At 34.5% G+C, this 23480-nt stretch overlaps 1 long non-coding RNA gene across 1 annotated transcript in view; it reads right to left on the bottom strand.

Annotated features, from left to right (window-relative positions):
* LOC145273105 (uncharacterized) overlaps positions 1-15995 on the bottom strand; it is a 53192-nt gene extending 37197 nt beyond the window's left edge. Inside the window, exon 1 of the long non-coding RNA XR_013866154.1 lies at positions 15654-15995. This is a non-coding gene — a long non-coding RNA (uncharacterized LOC145273105). The remainder of the gene's footprint in view (positions 1-15653) is intronic.
* Between the last annotated feature and the right edge of the window lie 7485 nt (positions 15996-23480).

Here is a 23480-nt window from a genome sequence, read left to right as displayed (position 1 = left end):
GGCAAACTAATCCTCTGGCCGTCTTTGGTAGGAATCATTTTGAGATAACTAATTTATATATATATATATATATATATATATATATATATATATATATATAAATTAGTTATTATATATTATATATTAGTTATTATATAATTATATATATATATATATATATATATATATATAACGGCCCCTTATCTTAGGTTTAGCATATTTGAAAGTGATATACAAACTGCCATTAGCATATTAAGCGACGCTCTTTGTGTAAACAAATCGAGCGGAGGCATTTGGACGATGTCAAAACATCGTTAATTCATTACCCACCCAGCAGCAGTCGTATAGCGCAACGGTGAGAAGCCTTGATTATCATATCTAGTTTTGTGACTTCATTTCATAGTCCTGTTGTTCTATCACACACACACACACACACACACATATATATATATATATATATATATATATATATATATATATATATATATACGTGGACTGTTATCCTTATCTTCGTAATTTTTATTGACTTCACCATAATAAACAAAGTCTCTGAGAGCATAGACACAGCACTCTCCCTCGACACTAGCGCACAAGTACATGTATTTGGTGACTTCAATGTCCACCACAAAAACTTGGATTCTCTACTTACACAGATGCAGCGGGCAGCACAACACATAGTTTTGCTATATCTCTCTCCCTATCACAAATGGATACGTTTCCAACCCGTTTTCCTGACAAGCAAGAACAACAAGCATAACTTTTAGATGTTTCTGACTACAGTTCCCGAGTATTGTACAACAAATGCTGACAGCCCACGCGGGAAGCTGGCCATGCAGTGATAATGGTAGAAATCGCCCTAAATTCTAGACCCAAAACTAAAGAGCCAGTGCTCAAAACAACGAGATATTATAAAAAGGCTGACTGGGAAGCCATCAGAGATCTTATCAGAGAGTCTCCATGCGGAAATATTTTTTTCTCTTCCTGCTGAACAGTGCGCAAATAAGATTACTGAATGGTTCAAAACCGCAATGGAAGCACATGTTCCCATGCGGAAATTTTATAGCACGCCCCACTCTCCCCAATGGTTTACTTCGACTTGCGCAACTGCCATAGCTCAAAGGCAGCATGCATACCACAGATTAAACCGACATAAGTCCAGTTCAAACAAACAGAAGTATATAGAAGCTAGAAGTTACGTTATGAAAGAAATAGCGACAGCTAAGAGACAATATACTGAAACCACTAAAAAACGCATCGAAGCACAAAAATTAGGAAATCGTGACTTCTGGAAAATCTACAACAGTGTAGTAAATAATAGGCAATCAACAATTCCCCCACTATCCAACAATCATGAGGTTGTTTGCTCAGCAACCGACAAGGCTAATATGCTTGCCAGCCGGTTTGCCTCGAACTCCACACTGGACCCTTCCAACAACCCCCTGCCTGACCTTCCTTTGCGGACAGACGCCACGCTAGACGATCTAAAAATCACCCCTGCTCAGGTACACGCTATCATAAAAAACCTTTATATTTCAAAAGCATGTGGACCTAATCTCATCCCAGCTGTGCTACTAAAAAAGAGTTCAGTCGAAGTAGCCCCAGTTCCCTATAAATTCTACAACAAATGCCTTACTGAATCATGCTTTCCGGGCTGTTGGAAAACTGCTTCAGTGGTACCAAAATTCAAGAATTCTGGCGAAAGAACTGACCCATCATATTATCGCCCCATTAGCCTCCTCCCACTTTTCGCCAAAATATTTGAGACCATAATAAAGCATGCTTAAGTCCGGCACCTTAGAGATGCTACACTTCTGACTGACAAACAATATTGATTTAGACAAGCTCGTTCCACAGCTGACATCCTCACTGTAATCTCTGAACGTATATACCATTCACGGGACAAAGCGTGGGAGGGCAGAGCGGTAGCTCTAGATATAGCTAAGTCTTTTGACAGGGTATTGCACAAGGGTCTTCTCAGGAAAATTAAATCATACGATATCACTGGTAGAATACTTAAAATAATTAAATCCTTCTAAGATAAGAGAAAAATCCAGGTTGTCCTCGACGGTCGTACATCTAAACAGTGTGATATAAATGCGGGAGTGCCTCAGGGGTCTATCCTTGGACCTCTATTGTTCCTAATATTTATTAATGACCTCCCTGACAAAACTGCCTCTGAGATAGGTATATATGCTGATGACACTACACTCTAACACAGGCATGACAGGAAAAAAAATGAACACATATCTAAAGTAATGGCAAAAACACTAGAGGATGATTTCCAATCTGTAGTGGAATTGGGACATGAGTGGATGGCCACATTCAATGCTGGCAAGACTAAACTGGTTTCCTACAATAATTACAAGAAACCTTCTCTGCCACCAATAGCAATGGCCAGTGACTCCCTGCCTGGGAGTACATCTTTCAAACTGCTTGACCTAATGTTCACAAGAAACATGAGTTGGAACAATTATATTGAAAACATTGTCAGGGCCGCTGCGAAAAAGGTAGGCTCTCTCTACCGTGCTAGAAAACTACTGACACTTGAAAGTATCCTGTATCTCTATAAGGCCACCATTCGCCCATGTATGGAGTATTGTTGTCACATTTGGGCTGGTGCATCTGCTATTAGTCTCTCGCTCCTAGACAAGGTTAAAAAAAGTCGCCAATCTGATAGGCCCTGAACTGGCATCTAAGCTTCCGCCTCTGTCCCATCGACGAAACGTTGCACCCCTCTGCCTGTTCTACAAGTATTTTAATGGTGAATGCTCTGACAAACTGCAGACACTTGTGCCCCACGAAGTAGACACCCTCGACAAACCCGACTGCTAGCTAAATCCCACCTCCACACAGTAGAGATCCCTAGATGTAAAAAATCTTTCTACTCCAGTAGTTTCTTCCCCAGAACCGCTAGACTCTGGAATTCCATTCCAGGTTCCTGCTTCTCTAACTGTACTGGCATGCAGAAGTTCAAGTGCAACGTGAACCGACATCTTGCTGCCCAAATCCCAACATAGTACCCCAATAGTTGTAGCCCCTGATAGTAGCTCCCTACACCAAAGTGGCAATGCGCCTTGTTTTGGGGTGAAAATGTAATAAAAAAAAAACTATTTCAGGTGTGCATTGTCTTAAGATAGCAGTATCAATCCAACCCAAAGCTGGTCAGAGGCTAGTTGGCTAAACTTGGTGAGACCACAACAACCATAGAAGTCAGTAATTAATGAGAATACACACTCAGCATTCCTTTCCCGAAGGCCGAAATGCTATGAACCAACAACAAAGAAGATGGTGATAAGAGTAAGCATGATGGTATCCAAGCACACTTTCACACTAACATGCAAGCTGCAATGTCGTAATATACCAATTAAACTAGTGGATAAATTCAAATATGTCGGATAAAGGATCACATCTAATGGAAGGTGCACGAGTAAAATACAAAGTCGAATAGCGGCCGCCATATCACCTTCAAGAGATTGTCATCAATCATGACCAAATCACCTTCAAGAGATTGTCATCACTCAACATAAAAATAGACACCAAATACAGAATATGACCTGTTCTATTATACGGTTGCGAATGCTGGACAATCACCAATACCACAAGGAAAAGACTAGAGACAAATGAAAATTGGTTCCTGGGAGAAATTTTTAAGATATGATGGACAGAAAAGAAAACAAACCAAGCGGTATTAGAAATGACACACACAGAAAAGGTTCTAATAAGAACAATACGAAAACGAAAAAAAATGAGGTTCATTGGCCATGTCTACAGAAAAAGCGTAATAGACCTGCGATGAATAGACGTTAACAGTCTGGATACTTGGGCAGCATAAAAATTATGAGCAGCAATGAATTCATGAAAGACGAGAAAGATAGAAAACGAGACAGGGGGAGATGGATAGGGAGCTATAGCCGTCAATGCTTGTACAAAGCAAGATTCCACTTGATCATGATAAACCCTGGCATAAAATTGAATGGATTTTCGACGGTGTAACTCTCTCACAAATTGAATCTGCATTTCTCATTATTTGTGCAGTTGCTTGCATATTTATGCTAACAATAGGTAATAAAAAAACACACACACAGATAGAATTTTCCCTAACAAAACTAGTTTGAGAGTCGTAATTAAAAAAGGTTGACGATGAGTGATGGTAGGTTGGGAAAATACGATGTGCTTTATATTTCAAATGTGAAAGGCAAAAACGTCAATCTATCGAAAACCAAAGAATTGTTGACCATGTAATTGTCGAGATTAATACCATCTGTAATCAGATTTTGATGTAAATGATAAATGCGAGAATGAGAGGTACGCATAAGTGAAATAAGCGTGAGAAAATGTCACGGTCTTGCTATCATACGAAAAAGTTGCAATGTGACATGCAATATGACGTTGTCAAAAGAGTACACAGCGCTCGAATCACGACCGTGTAGAAAAAAGGAGGTATCATGGTTGCGAATGGGAATTATTGATTATTTATTTGACTCGGATTACTATATATATATATATATATATATATATATATATATATATATATATATATATATATATATTTAATAAATTAAGTTAGACTAATTACCTCCCTTACACGCGTCAAATAAATAATAAATAAAGTCAAGAAAACATGACAATTATATCCCCTTAAAACTTGTAATAAAAATATTCTCTCTATATATAAACCGTAGCGTCTTTAAATCAAAAATACGCTAACGGAAACAACTTATTGCACGAGCATCCCCCTTTTTAAAATTCATCATTCAATAAGATAAAAAGCTATAGCAAACATCTAAATGACTACTTTAACCACAGTTCCTGATTTCAAAAAAAGAAACATTAAAAGGTAAATATCTCTATATATTTTTAAAGCAAATTTATTATGTAAATTCAAAAATATATATTTTTCTCTACTTATTTCTATCTCTAACCCATATTAATTTTCTTATAAATTTTAAATCCAGACCTTTTATTTCAATTTTTCAGATTCATCTGCCTTACTTTTAATGCTAGGTTTATTTATGGTGTCTTTTAAATTCAATAAAAACCCTCCTAAATTTTCTGATGAGGAGACCTTGCTTACCAAAAAACTATATATAATTATTCTACATAACTTGATGTATACCACAATAAAAAGCATTGTTTTCCGAAACGATCGTACAGATAATTGATTTTGTTGTTGTTCCTTATGAAACGGATTTTTAATTTAATTAAAATTTGATTTTTAAATTTTAAATTATAAATCACATTACTTAATATATATATATATATATATATATATATATATATATATAGTCTTTGAAGTTTTTAAGCTTTACAACTATACAAAAAAATATTTTTATCATTCGTTAGAAAACCATCTAGTCAGTAAGTCATTTAATCACCTGCAATCACTGCATCAACTCGCTCTCGAATTTACTATAGTACTAATAATTTACTTTTCAAGGGATCATCAGTTGTTTACCATGAAACACTGTTTCGGAGATTATATATATATATATATATATATATATATATATATATATATATATATATATATATTAACCATTTTATCTGCTTAGTTAAACACGTTCTGATTACGGCATCGTATCAACGATCTGATGATTTCATCAGACTTTACAGTTACGTGTTCTGATGAAATTATGGGATCGTTGATCTGTAATCAAAACATGTGTAACTAAGCCGTTAAAATTGTACTAAAAGTACATATATTTGCCCTGCAATAGTATTGAACACTCTCTTAAGGGTTTTACTAATTACCATTTTTGCTATATGTATGTATCTATCTATTAATATATATATATATATATATATATATATATAGATAGATAGATAGATAGATAGATAGATAGATATAAAAAGCCTTTGAAGATGGATATCTCATTAAAAAATATTTAGTATTAGGATTAGTGAAATAAATATATTTTCAGAAATTTTCAAGGATACTTGAATATATAAATATGTGTGCGTGCGCGCGTGTCTGTGTGTCTGCGTGTGCGGAAAAAAGGTTGTGATATTCTAACGAGAGAAAAATGTATATGTGTATGCAAATGTTATATTTTTCATTATGTACTTCTTTTATTATTTGATATATTTTTACTTTTTAAATCCTTGGAAATAATTTTTTTGAAATAGTTTAACGCGTTTCGGACAGTCTCGTCTCATTTAAAGCGTCCTTTTCAGAAAGTTTATTAAATATTTAAAATGTAAAATAGTGTTTTGCTATCCATTCTGATGATAGAAGACTTTTTCAAGAAGTAGAAGAATTTGCTTTTAAATGTTCTTATAGTTGAGTGTGTTTCTCCTCTCTTTTTTATTGAGGTCAATTCGGGTTCATTGAATATCGTCGGTCTTTTCTTTTTTCTTCCTATTTTGTTGGAGGTGTATACTACATTTGTATTTCGTCATATAAGTTTAGCTGTGTGCGTGTATTCGAGTGTAGGGTGTGTGAAGGTGCGTTTAGTGATTAGACCCGATGTCGTGTTTCATGCTCTCTCTCATATATGATATAAACTTATATACAATTGTCCAGTGTTGATTTCTTACAAAGCACACTATTAGATTTAGTATTATCTGTTTTTTTAGGTAGCGAGGGACGAGGGAAAGGGGTTTGTGTGGCCACGACTCTCCGATTATTATCACATTCGCTAAAAACTCAGCTTCAACTAACTGATTTTTGCGCGGGCATTCGCTGATATACAAGGTATGAGGGTAAGGTAGGTTTTTCTCTAGACCAATCGCCAATCAGCACGTCGTTCCAGGGGAATTCTCGATTCCATGGGTGTGTGCTGGTGATTCTGCGAACGCTCGTAGTTTCAATTTCAACGAATAGGGAGGTTAACCCCCGTGACCCTTCGTCTGGCCTCAGAAACGAAATCATATTCGTTATCAGATTCTCACTTTCCCACTAAACAATAAAACGTATATGCGGTTCCACAAAAATAATAAAATTCACGACTTAACTCTTCGTTCCAGCAAGGTCGGCCGCCGCTTCCGAGGCACGTAATTATGCTAAACAATTAATACAAGCATAGTTGTTGTTACTGGAGTCCCGGCGGCGTATAGGTGTGTGTGTGTTTTCTTGTATTGGCTTGTTGAATGTGAGTTCTGTCTTATAGTTTGAATAAGCTCTGTTTAGATTGTAATTTATTTGTATTGACGTTTTGGTTTAAGTCTGTTGTGATATTAATAATATAATATAATATAATAATTATATGTAAAGAGCTACTATTTATGATTAGTTTTAACATTCCGAATATTGTCCTTTCTTTAGGGGTTTAATTTATAATTCCCTGGATCGTTCTCGTCCACGCTCCTATATCTACCTCGGAGTATAAATCAATAACAATCCGTGTCACCTAATCCTTTTATTTGGTATTGATTTAAGGCAGCTGTTAATCAATGACGTTTGTTGAAAAAAAGAGTTGATATGTATGAGATATTTCTTAGTCTTCCTATTTATTTGTCTCCTTATGAGGGGATTGTTAGATATAGGATCGGGTTTTAGTGTGGGGACAAATCAGTTCTCCCAAAAGCGGTATTCTGTATAGGCACAAGAATAAAAATTTTGCATCAGTCCTGCGGACGTAAGAGATAAAGTGTAGCATTAGAACAGGTACTACACTACGATGCTATGTATTTCTTAATAATGTTAGCCTCATAATAAAGTATTTTAACCATTAAAAAAAGTAATTGCATTGATTAAAAAAATTAATTGCATTGATTTAAAAAAAATAATTGCATTGATTTAAAAAAAATAATTGCATTGATTTAAAAAAGGTAATTTCATTGATTTAAAAAAAATTATTGCATTGATTTTAAAATCTTAATTGCATTGATTTAAAAAAAAATGAATTGCATTGATTTAAAAAAAAAATCCAATTGCATTGATTTAAAAAAAATTAATTGCATTGATTTAAACAAAATAAATTGCATTGATTTAAAAAAAAAATAATTGCATTGATTTAAAAAAAATAAATTTCATTGATTTAAAAAAAAAGTAATTGCATTGATTTAAAAAAAATATGGTTACAAATACCAATGATCTCTTTTAGTTTTTAGAAACTTACCTTATTAAACAAGATTTGCGCACTGAGGTGCCTCTTTGCGGTTAAAAAAAATAATATGAGAATGCTACCCTACAAAGGTTCACAAACTATATTTACTTCAATAAGCCGGTTAAATTGTGATGTCTTCTCCCCCATTTCCTTCTATGCTGATAAGAGGACGATATCCAGAAATAGTTTACTTATTTCTCGATGGTTTTATTTGTAAGTATCGAATGAATAAAAGAATATCATTTCCGAAACGATCGTACATATAAACATGACTTTTTTTTTATTTTTCCTCTTATGAAAACTTGATAATTCCACAATTATTAATCTCTCACCCTTTCTATTTATATAGCTCTATGCAATTACACCTATTGAGCTTATCATAACTGCAATACTCTTAGCACAACACCTGGAAGTATATTTTGCTGATACTTTGCTCATTTAGACCTTATCTATTACACGCTTCTCAACTTATATGCACAAGGGAATTTTGATTTACACATTTGAAATTTGGTTTACAGGATAATCAGACATGTGGAAAACTTTTATCGGTTTTCAGCCCAAAAAAACAGGCTGCTAATGGGTCAAAATGTAAACAAAAAAATTGGTACGAGGAGTTCGTCACATTTCTTTTTTCTGGTTTTAATTGTTTACGGAATGCGCATGCGCTGTCATGAAACATAACAGCATCTTTATGTTAAAAATTACAGGGTTTGAAAACACTTTTTAATGGTCTTGTCAAACTTTTGTAACGATTACTGCACTTGACTAACTGTCGTTAGGTCATGGTTTCGATCGCAGCCTAAGGCTTTTTTTTTTAATTACCAGAAGTGAACTGCCTAGAAAAAACATAATAGTCGCACGCAGGTGTCTCATTTTCTATATGAGTTAAAATATAATATTTATGCAAATTTATATTTATAATATAGTATTTATGAGGGTAACATAGAATAGAATGTTCTTTGAAATTTGCGCTTAAGTTTGAAAAACATTTTTCGTCATCTTATCATGCCTTATTTGGAAATTGTATTTTTGTCCACGTGTCACTCTGAAGTCTGAAATAGTATCTTCAAATGTACGTACGCGTTTAAATTTGAAATGTTATCGACTTCTTCAGCTAAAGTTTAAAATAGATTTGTCGCGTCTGTCACGTTTTTAATGACGTTCACGTTTTCTTTCCCTTATCTTTTTTTTCTATACATACACACACCTTCTTTTTTTTCATCTTCTTCTTGTAACCTGTTTTTACTTTTCTTCAACCTCCTCTTCTAGCATCTGCTTTCTCCGCCATTATTCGTCTGCTCTCTGCTACTCTTTCTTCTTCTCCTCTTCTCTTTATTTTCCTCAGATTAGCTGTCGGAAGATTTTCCTTTGATCTGAATCTAAGTGAAATTCATCACACCCTTTCGAGCGCTCGCGATCAGTTCGATTGGACAGATGAATACGCATGCGTTTTCCAAATGACAAACGCTTTGATGTTTGCCGGCATCTTATTTATCTCTCTCTTTCTCTCTCTCTTTCTCTCTCTCTCTCTCTCTTGTCCTCTTTCCATCTCTCTCCCTCTCCGTATCTATCAGGCTCGCTGTAATATCGCATTCACATGGACAATCAGGTTAATTTCAGCATATACAACTGACATAATAAGCTGCAGTGCATCACTACTCTCAATACTCATGCATGCTGCCTATCTTGCTCTCTCGGCACACACACACATGTATACACACACACACACATGTATACACACACATATAGAGAGAGAAAGAAAGAGAGAGGGGTAGAGACTGAAATAGATAAAGGTAGAGAGGGGAGAAAGATCTAAATACAATTATCAATGAATACATATTTCATTGTTATGCATAAGCGTAGCTAAACATATCGACATTCCACTTAAATGTAGGGTGGTCAAAGATGGCATCAAAATGTGCTCAATACCTAAATAGAATAAAATGCACTCTTTATATTTTTTAACTTTAGACCTGCTTCCTCAGATATTTTCTATTCATATGGAATATCTTACAGAGCCAGTCAGAAAATTCGTCTGTGTCTGCCGAAACAAATTGTAAAGTTCTGCATTTACTATATATATATATATATATATATATATATATATATATATATATATATACATATATATATACTTCATTTACTCACATGAAATTAATATACAAAAGTTCTCAATACGTAGGTAGAGCTAGTTACACTTAAGGCTTATGCGCATACGTCTGAAGAATCCTAGAGTGGATGAAACGCGGAATATTCAGTTTAGCTTAATCGCCATATATATTTTATACATTACTATATATATATATATATATATATATATATATATATATATATATATATATATATATATATATATATATATTTATATATATACACAAGGTGAGCCAAAAGTAGTGGGACAAGGTTGCATACCTTCAAGTCATGATAGAGGCCAATTGAGGGCAGCCCTCCGGCCTAAATAAACTGATCCTGTCGATCTATCTCCATGATATTCAACAACTAAAAGAAATACAATTTAACTTGATCTGTTTTCCTTTACGAGATTGGCTGACTGTAGTTGGTCTTTATAATCACAAGAGTGCCACCTTTACAGGAGGAAAGGTTTACGGCTTTGTCCACTTACGTTCTACTTATCCTATATATATATATATATATATATATATATATATATATATATATATATATATATGTGTGTGTGTGTGTGTGCGTGTGGATAGATATTTGGTCGTTATACAAATAATAAGGGTACCTGGAACTTCCGAGATTCGAACTCAGCACCCCAGAATCTTGTATCAATCGTCACTTGTACTAAGTTCATTCGTCTTTTTTTGTAAACATTCATTTGATTTTTAAATCTGTGATACTTTTCAACAAAAGTATTTTACTTAAATTCTTATTGTTTCTATACCTATTTATTTCTGTACAGAATGGATGACATCATACCGTACAACGCGAGGAAAAATAAATTAAGGAAACAATGTTTACTTCAGTAAATGAATTCAGCTATAAACCAAAATATTTACGTAACCATTCTAAGTAAAAAGAGAATAGGCGGTGATCTGTTATGACATTTTAAGTAGACTGCTCATGACCCGACAACTAAGAAAAAAACATAAGCGCTTCTACCGAATAATCGTTTATTCAATGAAAAGACAATCTAAACTCGTAAATAAAATCAAATGTCCAGACAAAAAAAAAAAAAAAAAAAAACATTTATATATTTTTCAGTTCGGCATGAAAAAATAAAAAAATATTTACGTTTCAAACGATGCATTTTAAGGATACTGGAGGTTGCAGCGTCCGAAACGTTGTTCATATAATTTTATTTCATTGCATTTTCAATTCAAACAAGGAACAATGCCACTTTGATGTATCTGGGGCATAATTTACAGAAGTTCTGTACTGACATGCAGAAGTTCTAGTGTAATATAAACATATATCTTGCTGCTCAACTCCTTACATATGTTTATATTACACTAGAACTTCTGCATGTCAGTACAATCAGGACACCAAGATACGAAAGGGAATTCCAAGTCTAGCAGTTCGAGGATAGGGACTATGGGAGCAGAAAGTTTTCCGGCGTCTAGGTATCTGTATTGTGTAGCGGTGGGATTTTGCTGGTTGTCGGGTTTCTCAGAAGGTATTTACGTCGAAAGGGTACAATGTCTTGTAGTTTGTCGGATCATCTTTTATTAAAATATTTGTAGAACAGGCATAGATATGCAATATCGATGGGACAGAGGTATAAGCCTTGCTGGCAGTGTAAGAACTGTTAGGTTGGTGGCTCTCTTCTGAACCCAATCTAAGAGTGAGAAACTTGTAGATGATGCACCAACTAAAATATGGCAACACTATTCTATACATAGGCGAATGGTGGTCTTGTAGAGATACAAGATACTCTCAGGCGTAAGTAACTTTCTAGCACGATAGAGGGATCCCACCTTTTAATAACTAAGATTACCATAGGTGTTAGGATAATCCGATTAATAAAAAAAAACAACACTGATGTTACTTGCGAGGAATTTTATATCCCTGCGTTCCAAGTCCTTTGGCTATGAGTATCAGTTCTGGGGGTCCGTTATATCTTCACTGTCTTTGGTTAGTAGATAATATGTTCTCCTACATAAGGGCATTGTAAGTGGATGTTCCCCGCATTAAAAGCCAACCTCGTGGTTTAGGCATACCTTGTCGAGATACAATCTAAATAGTACCAGCAAAGTACCAAAGGTTAAGTCTCTTTTAAACTCCGTTGTGTATGAATGAACAGACGTATATACGAATATAGAGAATAAATTACTGATAACTACAGGGTGTTCCAAAGGTTTTGGGCACATTTCAAGTCCCTACATCTGTTTAGATATGAATGGTAGTAAGAAGAAAGTTGTGCAATTTTAAAACTAAATCAATCAATTTTTTTTGTAATTTTGCTATTGATTTTTTTCTTCATTTCTTTTCAGATCCAGTAATGACGTTTACTCGACCAGAAAAACCATTTTGTGGGCTTGAATTTGACAAATATCTGAATCTTCGATACATGTTTAACGTGAATTTCGCAAGAAAATCTGAAACCACCCACCACTTTTTATGCGGGGGTTTGTGAAAGGACTGGTCTATGTGCAACCCCCCCATTCTAAGAAACGTGGATAAGCTGAAGGCCCGAATAGCAGAAACTGTTGCAACCATTGACAATCCAATACTGGGCCGCGTTTGGCAAGATTTGGACTTTCGGCTTGATGGGTGTGGTGGGACAAATGTTCTTCACATTGTACATATTTAAACATTCCATACAAAACTTGAGATTATACCAGATGCGTTTTTATATCCTTAATAGTTCTCGAGATATACAATGTCAAAATGTGTCCAAGACTTTTGGAACTTCCATTACTATCAAAACAAAACTAGTTTAATAAAGTGTAAAACGCATGATCAAATGGAGTCATAGATCTTTTTTACATGTATGCTTAGCTTGTTTCGCGTTTTTTTTTTTTTTAATAATTTTTGTGTTGGAATGGTTTCATTTAGGCTCGTTTAAGATAGCACCCTTGTATGATTTTTATTCACAAAGAAATAAAGTAAAATAAAGGGAAAAATAAAAAAAAGTTTGTATTATGAAAGTATGTGGCATGAAATTTGTAGGGTCATGAATACAAATGGTTTTACACATGTGTTATATTGCAAAGTATGCTCACATATTTGTGTACTTTTAATCGATAATAAAAAAAAAATACTGTTTTTCAAAAAAAAATTGTAAGTAGAAAATAAATAAAACATAAGGTAAAATTATTATAGATTAAATGTATTGAATCAAGTGAAAAAAAATCATAAATTAAAATAAATCTATACGGCTGTAAAGTTAATCTATTTGTCCGCACTGATAGTGATATTAAAATCCCACTTTTATATTTTAAAAATAATTATAGCACCCTTATAGACGTAGTCGTGAACATACGAGCAAACTTCAAAAAGTAAGTCTTTTGCATATTTCTTTGGAAAAAAACTTTTTATTAATTCCTTGTTTGTTTATTTCTGTTTTCGTATTGAATGTATAGATTCACTACTATGCTCAATTATATTTGTGCATAATTTTTGCATTGTGCACACTTGCATTTCATTTGGAGCTGAATTTACAGTAAATATCTATCTGTTTGTGGAACAGTCTCTACCAAACTACTCTATTATTTTGGGCTTATGGACTTGGAACTTGATACATGGGGTCTTCGGCCCCGTGGGGATTGAATACAAAATAGAAAATATTCCCAACCTTTTATTTCCTTAATGGACAAAATTCTTGTCTCAACTGTTTACAAAACAAAATAGAGAAACTTTCATCATATTATCTTACGAGGGTCGTTCCGTCGGATTTTTAACTAAAAAACAAACAAACTCAACGTTATATCTATGAATAAAACCAGAGACCTGTTCGGCTCCAGAATTTATTTTCCCATGTTGGCCACCATTCTTAATGAACTTTTGCCCGCGATTAACAATTTCTTAGTCGGTAAATCCGGGACGCTTCTTCACTCTTACTTCTGTCTAAAATCAAAGTAACGCTCTCAAAACCTGTGATGGCATCAACTGTGTCAGCTTCAACATGCAACAGTGCATGTTGACGAGTTCAGTGAAGGATTCAATGACGCATTTCTGCTTCTGACACAGGTCCAGGAAGGTGGTTGCTTTCTTATAATCTCACGCCGTCAATATGTGCAACAGATGGATAATACATTCAAGTCACGAATGCATAAGTTCAGTCAACATATTAATACAATTTGTAATTCTCTATAATCAATTACGGCAGAATAAAAAATAGGAGGCATGTCTTTTGAATGTCAATCATATAAATGGATAATAAACGAAATGAAAATTGAACAACCTCATCTCTTTAATTAATAACCCTAGCCACTTTTAACAAATAAACAAAATTGATGTACCCCCCTGTTTTGATATTTAAGTAATTTTGAGAAATAAAGAGGCCAATATCTATTTTAAAATATAATTGTTTTATATAAGTCGCATATTTGGTATGTACATGTAAAATTATGTTTTTATGAAGTTCATAAGCGGTTGCTGCTTTTTGAGTCATAAACTCAAGTTAAACAAAGTTTCTACACAGAAAACATATTTTATAAAAAAGGCTATGGTATATGAAAAGGATAAAATCGCTAATCCTAATCAAATATTAACATCGTGATCGTGGTGCTAATGATGTTATGAGTAGGGTGTGCCAACAGGATGAAAATATAATTTCTGAAGCAATGCACGTTATAGAAAAGAAAAGATAATGCCTAAGATAGTAATGAGCGTCTTGGAAACATTGTTCTTCCTCTTTTCTGTAAGAAAAAAGGTCGTTAGGTGCGATGTCTCATGGATCGAAATAACTCGTGAGATGATGGTTAAGATGATTAAATGATTACACTTGAATTTTATTGACTGCATTATTAAAAGAAAGGAACTCCTGGTGTGTGTGTGTGTGTGTGTGTGTGTGTGTGTGTGTGTGTGTGTGTGTGTGTGTAGCGTCATGAAATCACTTTTAGTCAAAAGTGTTATTTAAATTGTGGAAAGGTGTAAATGTGTTTTAGATAACAGGAAGTGCACCTTCTTTGAGTCATTACTAAATATATTCACAGAAATATGTGAAGTTATGCGTACCCTACCGAGGCGGCACTCACCCTAAGTGAATTGAACAGGATTTCTTTAAAGGAGAAAGTGTCAAGAGGACATTAAATATGCAAGCTCCCCCAAGTTGCATATAACGGAAGATAACGACGTTAGATTTCGCAGCTCATGGAGGGAGGTGTCGACGAACCGATTCATAGAGCAACTGATATTCCCAAATTGTGAGCGATCATTTATCGACAAGGCCCATCGTTGTTAACCGCTGATTTAACAAGAACCGGTGCGTTAATGTTGTTATGCCGTAAGGGATATACGTGATTGTGTGTGAAAAAAATGGCATATGAATTTAATTAGGCGAAAACCTACTGACTGTACAAATTCTCTCGAATAAGTTACTAATATACGAGAATTTATTTTATAAGAATTGCACCAGACAAGTCGTGACGCCATTTAATTTAATGAGCTATCAACAACGCAAGATGATTATCACAAAGGCAGGAGATTGCTACTGACCTTAGTCTTGAAAATCATTATCATATCGTATGAATCCGATAATTGTGTGGTTGGTATTGGTTTCCTCGATATGCACCCAGTAAAATTTTTTCTAGAAATAAATCGGGTATTTACGGGAGGGACAATGAGAATGTTGTCGAAGTGAAAGTGATTTTTGTAGAACGGTTAGATTTGAACTTGAAACTCCAGGTCGTCAGTCCATATCGTTAACGAAAAGACCACTGTCAAATACCAAGCTTATAATTAGAAAGAGAAAATAACATTAGTACTCTATTGATTATGACAGTCTACACGAAATAAAATATCTTATAAAAAAATTGTGAAGACTATTTGTTAGGCCAATGTTGTTGCAATTAATATTTGACAGCGTGATTGGCTAAACTCATAATTTGGTGAAAACGACATTGGTTAAATATAAACGTTTTATTTCTATTTATATAAAACAAGTGTAAATTGAGAAAATCTCTACAAATAGACTGAATTATATCAAACTTAATTGTTATAATTATTTTACATGTTTTAAAGCGATCACAACAGCAGGCCATTGTTTATTCTCTTTAAACAAATATAAAATGAATAAATGCACATGCAATTTAGGAATAAAGTAAACTTTTAATGTGTGAATACCAAACATTAAATATTAACAACATTTTAAGTATCCTCATGAGTTTATTCCGTTTCTAAAACAAAATCTCTAATGTTATAATGTCTTAGTATGCTCCAAAATAAATCGGATACTTTAATTTTCACACCTGTTTATAATATATCGTTTACATATAAAACGAGGGGAAGAAGAACCAAGACATCTAAGAAAGACTTCTATTCAATGCTGCCAGGACTAAGTTCTTCACTAACAAATTACAAGAAACCTTCTCAACCACTGATAGCCATAGCTACTAATACACTACTTAAAATCTCTTCATTCAGATTCCTCGGTTAAACGTTTAAATTGGAAAAAATACACCGAGGTCATTGTCAAAGCTGCTACGAAGAAGATGGGCTCTCTCTGCCGTTCTAGAAAGTTGGTTCCATCTGAAAGATTCATGTACCTCTACAAAGCCACAATTCGCTCATGAATAAAGTACTGTTTTCAAATATGGTCTGGCGCATTTGCTACTTTTATCTCACTGCTAGACAGGGTTAAAAAAGGGCACCAACCTTATAGATCTCGCACTCTCGAACAAATTCTAAACTCTGTCTCAGCGACGAAATGTTGCATCGCTGTACCTGTTTTAGAAGTATTTTAATGGACGAACATCAATCCCTTGTAACCTCTCTACGACTAACACGACAGGTAGCGAAATGAGAAGATTCCTAGACTCCGGAAAGCCTTAAGCTTAAATAGTTTATTCAATGAGACTGCGAGACTTTGGAATTCTCTCCCGCGTCCCTGCGTCTGTTAATGTACTGACATGCAGAAGTTTAAATGTAATGTGAACAGACATACCGTTGCTGAACTACAGACAGAATTTTCCAAATTGTAATCGCTTACATCTAAGTAGCATTGTGCCTTTTTAGAGTGAAAAAAAAAAAGAAAACAGAAATAAAATTATCAGGTTGAAAAGGATGTTCTCGCGGTTTTAATTTTTGAAGTCCGATGAACATATTTCAGATCAAATGTTTTTTTGATCAAATTCCGCATCAGAATAAACACACTTTCTGTCAACGCAACACAAGTATATTTATGCCAATACGTAAAATTTCTGCGTTCTGGTGGCAATGAAATTGCTAAAGACATTTTTGTTAGTGCTTAGGTTTTTGAAACATTTCCCACGTAGAAAGTTGTCGAGCTGCTTGCAAAAGTAGTCAGTCGGCGAGAAGTCAGAAGATGACTACAAATGAGACATCCGAAGGCGTTCAACTTCTGTAGTGTCGGTTTAGCGACGTGCAGTCAGGCATTGTCATGGAGGAGAATTGGGCCTTTTTCTGTTGAGTGTTGTTCTCGAAGTTTCTGGTGTATTTCATCCATTTGTTGGCAGTACTGTTTCGCCGTAATGGTTTTGCCTGCATTCCAAATCTGTAATAGGCGAGATAAGTCGCAGACCACCAAACAGCCAGCATGACCTTCTTTTGGTGCAATTCTGGCTTCGGTAATTGTCTTGGAGCTTTGTCAGTGTCTAACCACCGATCTGCGCGTCGCCGGTTTTCGTAAAGAGCACACTTTTCATCATAAGTAACAACCCGGTCGAGAAACGGGTCATTCGTGTTGCGTAAAAGAAGTGAAGCTGACACTTCAAAATGACTCTTTTTGGTTGTCGTTCAGCTCGTGAGGCACCCATTTATCAACTTTTTTTTTTTTAAATCTTTCCTCTGTCCCTCGAGTGGTTGGAAATCATTGTATTCGTTACGTCTAATTCAGAAGCATGTTCTTGAACAGTTTTACGTTGTTTGGCTTCGACTAAGGCTCTTAATTGATCGTTGTCAAGATCCGATGGCCGACCATTTCACTCATCATCATCTAGACTATCGGAGCCACCAGGAAATTTCTTAAACCACCGTTGTGCCCTGTATACAATATTGGCTCCAGGACCAAACGTTTCGTTGATATCGCGAACTTTTTCAGCAGCTTTTTTGCTTACTTAGAATTAAAATGAGAAAAAATGTCATCTTGTATTCAACGTTCTGAATAGAAGATATAATTGTTTTAAAACAATTGTAATTAAACGATTAGACAGAGTAAAAAGTGCTTTTGAAAATTATAATTAATGCAAAGGTATTATATCAACACTTATTTGAAAATACACATTTTGACATCCAAATTAAAATTTTCGCAAGAGCGTTCTTCTCAACCTAATAACATTTTCGAGAGATTATACTCTGTATAAAATATCTATTCGTGATTTATTTAAGTAACATTGTAATTATATGAGAATTTATGAATATATGCAAGAAAAATATAAAGCTAATAAATAATTCCCTATATGTAACGGAAATGATGAATATTTTAATGCAGGCATCATATTTGTTTCTCTATAAATTATTTGATACTCGTTAATGGCGTTTTGTATATGGAATGGAATATGGGCAGTCGCTATGTTTATTTTTCTGTAATAGATAGTCGAAGCGTTCAGCAAAATAAACCATTCATCTCCAAAATAATAATAAGGAAAATATGGAAATGAGTATTTGTGCAGACGTAAAAGACGGCCCTTATGTAAGAATACGCGTGAATGAATGGCGGTCGACGATAATATTTCCTTGTGAAGGATCGGAGAATATTAGTAGATTTTTATGACTGAGTCTTCAGTTTTCTTCCAGTGTGACTTGTTGGGAGAGTAAGTTTAGTCGGAATGAATTATAAAATTCAACAGAAACAACTGTTTTGTTTTTTTCGTAAACAATCTGGTAGAAAGCGTAATTATATAGAATTATGTTGTGCCTATGTCTTATGGTGTCTGACAGAAGTAGAAAAAAAACAATACTTTTTTTTCTTATTTCTTATTGTATAGCGGTGGGATTTTTTGCTGTATAAACAATAGTGGAGTTACGTCTTTACCAAGAGGAATAAGGCCATAATTAGATACACTGATAATTTCACGCGTTATAATATCAATCACAACATAGCAATAGTTCAGATTAGGGACAACATTGATGCTGAGTACACATGTGGGAATAAGTTGGTATTATTTTAAGCGATTCACTATATATATATATATATATATATATAATATATCTATATATATATATATATATATATTATATGAGAAGCGTTCCAAAATTAATACCTTCTATTTTTATTTTATTCTACCCTTTTGTTCAATGAAGATGGGAAATTGCATTGCTATAATTACTAGACTTGACCTGAAAGCTTCTTCTGTCTGTGACAAATATTGATATGGGAGACTCTAAAACAGAAACACCTGCCATGAATATGCGTCATCAGTTAATATGCTTCATTAATTCTTGGAAAAAGTGTATTGAAATTGGTGGTGATAGATAAAAAAAAAAAATCCGGAACACGGTCACTCGTTTAAATAGTATTACTACTGTATTCGTAGCATTTTTACTCTTTGAGTAAAAAAAATTGAAAGCTTCGCTTTTGGAACACCCATGGTATGATAAAGTGCGCCCCGGGCGCTTTGAGCAGCTATAAAGTATTATTAAATTAATTATAAACAAAAATACCGTATGGATATAACGTAACGTAAAATTCCCTTTAAAAAATGTAAAATATAGACAGAAACCGAAATACGTTTGTTTGACGTATCAAGGCCAAGAGGCCACTCGAGGATAAGGGTTAAAGAGTGCACAGTAGAAATTGGACACTATATTAACCGTTAGTAATAGAGATTCGGTAAATGTGTTAACTTACAGGGAACGGCTCATCAAAAACTTGTTTACGTTAGACTTGAAGACAACCATATTGTAGTCAGATTGAAAGCAGAAAAACGGAAGACAATTCGATAGGCGTGCAGTTCTTAGAAAGACACTTTGCTCATGGAATCTACGCCTAAGTTTAAGCACAGAATAAGAGTGGGGGAAACTAGTGATAGTGTTTTCTGCTAGACGGGTGTTTCTTTTGAAAGTTTGGCGAAAGGGGACCATAGAATGGAGCTCAACCGAGCACCTGCCATGAAAATAACGATAAAACAGAGGCAAGCTCGCAATATCTCTTTTGTGAGAAAGAGGTTGCAGGGAAGAGCAAAGGACATCCCCCACAAGGCTACGAAGTCAATTTTGAACTCTATCAAGGAAGAATAAGATCTTTCTAGCAGCTCCTGTCCAGATGTGGCAACAGTACTCCATTCTTGGACGTACCTGGCTCTTACATAGATAGATAATTACATCAGTAGTGAGATATCTACTGAATCGATAGAAGAATCCCACCATTTTTCCAGCGGCCTTGACAATGGATTTAATGTATGTGTTCCATAGGAGTATTATGTGTTCCATACGAGTATTATGCTTTTCTAAATCGTCCATTTCTTGTAAGATAAAAAATACTTGAGCTAAGATCTAAACCAAAACCTAAAGACAGTGGGACAAGTAAGATAACCTCTATACCAGTTTGACATGATTTCAACGTGAGTTTTCAAACCGACTCGTACTTAACATAAAGAAAATGCCATGTTTTACGACAGCGCATTAAGCATTTGAAAACAAATAAAAATTCGGTGGCCTTCTACGTAGCAATTTTTCAATTATGACTTTTTATCAAGTCTTTGTTTTGGATCAAAACTGATTAAACAGTGTTCCATATGTCTGAATATCCTATATACAGTTTTGCATTGTCACCCCAAACAAGTCTTAGTGTTAATTTGATGTAGAGGGCTACTATCGAGGACATTTGAAGCATTACTATTTAGAGAGTTGAGCAGCAAGACATCTGTTCACATTACATTTGGATGTCAGTACAGTCGAGAAAGCAGTAACCCGAGAGGGAGTTCCAAAGTCTAGCAGTTCTTAATTATTAACTATTAGAGTACATCAAAGGATCCCTAGTATTGCGGCTTGTCGGGTTTGTCAGGAGTATTTACGTCGACGGCGTACAAGGGCTTGTAATTCGTCGGAGCGTCCTATATTAAATTACTTGCAGAACAGGCAGAGGGATGCCAAATTTCGTCAATGGAACAGAGGCCGCTTAAATGACAGTTCTGGAACTATCAGGTTGGCGACTCTCTTTTGAAAGACAATTAGCAGATGCACCAGTTTAAATGTGCCAACAATATTCCATACATTGTGCAAATGATGGCACATTGTCACTTACAAAAGATATATATATATATATATATATATATATATATATATATATATATATATCTTCTCTCCTCCTTCTTTTTCTTCTCGATCTTCTATCTTCTATTTTCAATCTATCTATCTTATTCTATTCTTCTATCAATTCTATTCTTATGCTATCTATTCTATCTTTCTTCTTCTTTTTCTCTTCTTTACTATCTTCTCTCCTCTTCCTCATTATATATTCTTCTATCTCCTATCCATTCTATCTTCTTTTCTATCTTCTATTCTTCTTCTATTCTTCTTCTATCTTCTCTTCTTTTCTTCTTCCCTTCTCTATCTAACTCTCTTCTTCTTCTATCTTCTTCTATTCTATTCTCTTCCTATCCTCTTCTTCTCTTCTCTTTCTTTCTTTTTCTATTATTCTATCTTCGTCTAGTCTATCTTTACTCTTGCTCTTATATATATATATATATATATATATATATATATATATATATAAATAATAATTAATACATAATAAATAAATAATAATTTAAATAAATATTGATATAAATAATAAATAATAATAAATAATAATAATAATAATGAATAGTAATAATAAATAAATAAATAATAATAAATAAATAATAATAAATAACATTAATAAATAAATAAGTATACATAAAATGAACTCATTTTTTCCTCTGCAATTTTGACCTTAATGGGATTGAAAATCAAGACATTTCATGCAAATGCAATGTGCACGCACTGCAGCACATTACCTTTAATGTGTTATAGGCCTATCACCTATCCACTTACTCGATAAACTTAGATCCCTATATTTTTCATGCTGAGAGTCCACGTCCAAATTCGGTTACAATCAATGGAAGTGGTAAAATCTTTCCCCTCTATTACATTCATACTCCTCCCGCGCCCACTTATCACCGGTGGGGATACGTCCACAAGGGACACTCTGAGTAAGCACCGGTTTGAGTTCGTAGTTGCTTTAAAAAAACGGATTGACATTTTTGTGTCGGTTGAAACGCAACTTTCGCTTACATCGAATCCAATGTTTACTTATGCCATTTCTTCCTTTTTTTAAATTTTTTTTATCATTTTATTTATATTTTTTGCCAATGGCATTTTTTAAAACTCCTCCCCCCCCCGGAAACAAACACCCGGGCAACAATTTTTATTATACTTTTGTTTTGGGTTACCCCAAACCACACACACCTCGGAACACCCGGGCAAAGCCGGGGACCCCCGCTAGTATATATCATATTTTCCACCATTGATGCCAGATATATGGATTAAAGACAATGTACCTTAGGATAGAATAGATGCAATAGCGCTCTTTTTGCACAAGGAAAAATGAACACGATATGTTTTGAAAGTTATCATTTATACACGACAATGGAACAATTTAACATTATTCTGCTCGGGAATTGCAGTTAAAATTTATCGGACAACGTTAAGAGCTCGGTATTAGAGGGATCTGATGGAGGCCTTCGACAATGCTTGGTAAAATTAGTTGCTGCACTACTTGGAAGGGGCCACCGAGACATGAAAACACATTTATACTCCCCGGTGCATTCTCTGAATTAATATTGTTTGGTAACACAGTTTATTAGGGTGACGTTCTTGCAGCGACCTTCTCTATTAATACTACCATCATTGTTTCATACACGTTTTAAAACTTCCGCGGGATTGCTTCTCAATATGTTTATAGTCTAACTAAACGTAAACAGTTTTTAAATAGCCTTTAATAATTTTATTCCGTCCAATAATCATCATTATTACCAATCATCAGGGTGCTGTTTTATTGTCTACCTACTACTCATTTCACCCTGATTCTCGACTCGCCTTTGATCCTTGATAAGTGGTTACTTCTAAGTCAAAGTAAAAACGGACTTATCATTAGCATCCTCGTACGTTTCTGACTAACCAGTCAACCTGATTTGATTTAATTCAAAGTTCAAGGATACGGCATAATCACGTTGCTACATCGGTTCTCGTTAGATCACCGAAGTTAATGAGCATTTAACCTGATCAATACTAAATAAATTTCCATTTATGAATACCAAGTGCTGTAAGAGGACTAAATACTGCCCTGTAAGTACTTTAAATACGTAATATCGTTCTCAACCCTGACGGGGTTCAGGCGAGTGG

Source organism: Euprymna scolopes, chromosome 4 (genome assembly GCF_053919585.1).
Source record: "Euprymna scolopes isolate OS-2025 chromosome 4, ASM5391958v1, whole genome shotgun sequence".
NCBI lineage: Eukaryota > Metazoa > Mollusca > Cephalopoda > Sepiida > Sepiolidae > Euprymna > Euprymna scolopes.
This window is presented reverse-complemented; position numbering and strand designations above follow the sequence as displayed.